Source organism: Prunus dulcis, chromosome 1 (genome assembly GCF_902201215.1).
Source record: "Prunus dulcis chromosome 1, ALMONDv2, whole genome shotgun sequence".
In the NCBI taxonomy this organism is placed as follows: Eukaryota; Viridiplantae; Streptophyta; class Magnoliopsida; order Rosales; family Rosaceae; genus Prunus; species Prunus dulcis.
Genome location: NC_047650.1, coordinates 20,234,079 through 20,236,230, shown reverse-complemented (window position 1 = coordinate 20,236,230; position 2,152 = coordinate 20,234,079).

Sequence of the window (2,152 nt, the reverse complement as noted above, 5' to 3'; positions counted from 1 at the left end):
CGTAGAGTTTTCCAAATTACAGCTTTACGTCCTGCTCGGCCTATATGGGAATTATATATTTTTATGGCACTGTTCACGATGTTTTTCGCCTCTTCATCGACCACACGATGACCTGGCAGAGGATCCAGAAAATAGACGGTTTCCCTCTTTGCCCTTACAATCGGCAAGACCCAATGACGGCTGCACAAAATTAATATAAAAACGACGGTTATTTACAAAAACGACGTATTATAATATTTCACACGACGAAATAAAGTAGCAATCGGCGACATTATATATTTATCACGACGATAAATAACTACCGACGTGGTTAGTAGTTTCAAACGACTCAATAAAATAAAACACCGGCGTGGTTAGTTGATACGCTGTCATTTATTGAAAATCATAAAAACAAAATCCTGTTAAGGAGACTAACCCTGGATTGTAAGGCATCATGAAAATCGGTTCACCGTCTGTCTTCTGAAGTCGACCTGCTACCAGTCGTGATCTGTCAGCTATTGTGCCAGAGTTGGCACTAACTGTAGCAGGGTCGATAAAGCCAACCATGCTGGTCATATTTGCTTGTTTCAAAACATCATGTAAGTACCTAAATACATAAAATAATATAAACAAGTCAGCACAAAAAAACACACGACGGTTATGTATAACAAAACGGCGTATTATAAAATTTCACACGACGTACTGAAATAGAAGAGGACGTTATAATACATTTATCACGACGGTACATACTAACGGCGTGGTTATCCAGTTAAGACGACGCAATATATAAACCAACGACGTATTATTTTAGAATTACAAACCTCATATATACAGCAACCACAGTAGCTCCAATTTCTTCCATGCCTGCAAATTGTGTAATATCTTCAGGCGGGAGGAAGGTATCGCGTTCACGACCAAACACCTCCTTATCAATTGTAAATTGCAGGATCTTTTCCTCAGGCATGAGTGTCGTTTCCACATAACGACAAAGGGTTTTTAAAAAAGATGGCGCCTCCACATTTAAATAATCACCAACTTCAATAACCTGTTTAAAGAAATAAAAAAAAATGACGTGGTAATTCAATAAAAACGACGGTTTAAGGAATAAAACGTCGTCTGAAATAATTTAAACGACGGTGAAAAATCCGTCGTGGTGAATATTTTATTACGTCTTAAAAAAATTCCGCCGTCTAAGTTGTAAACAAACGACGGTTTAAAGAAAAATATCGGCGTCTGAAATTTTGAAAAACAAATAAAAAAGGCAAAGTTATGTGAACATACCTTGTCGTCATGCTTTTCTTCATCTTCTTTCTCCTTTTCTTCTTCCTTCTCTTCTTCTTTCTTTTCTTCTTCCTTCTCTTCATCTTCCTGATGTTTCCCATTTTTGGCAGTATCTTTTTTTCTTCTTCCTGATGTTTCCCATCACCACCAGAGCAGCTTGCTTTGTCAGACATTGGATTTTTGGGACTTTGGCTAATTCTTGGTTTAAGCATGCTAGGATCAAAATTGAGAATTAATTGGGAAAGCTGACTAAGGAAATGCTCCCTCTCAGCCTCTACCAATTGTTTCGTTCTAGCCTCCATCCTCAAAGCCTCTTCCCTAGCCTTAGCCTCCATCTTTTTAGTCTCTTCTTGAAGGAGAACTCTTAAACTGTCCTTCAAACGGTCGTCAAAGCTCATCCTCTGTGGTTTGGGTAAATTGAAATATTGCCTTGGGGAAATCCCAGCACCTACTCCTCTCACTCTGCCTGGATGCTCGGGGCCCAAAGCCATGGTCAGCACATCATTGTTGCCATATACACTGACTTTGCCTTCCGAGACTTGTTTTTGCAATTCATCCTAAAAAAAGATATATAAATAAGTAAGAACAAAAAACACACGACGGTTATTTATATACACACGACGTAATATATACATTCACACGACGCAATAACATATAAAATGACGTTATTATAATTTATCACGACGGTAGTTACACCGACGTCGTTAGTTCTTTAAAACGACGAAAATAATAAACCACCGACGTCTTATGCTATAATTACAGAAAACAAAGTAGTGATTCCTTATTTAGACCTTTAACGACGTTTTTTAAAAAGTTTCGACGTGGTAATATCATTCACATGACGCTAAAATGAACCACCGACATCTTATGCTATAATTAAAGAAAACAGAGT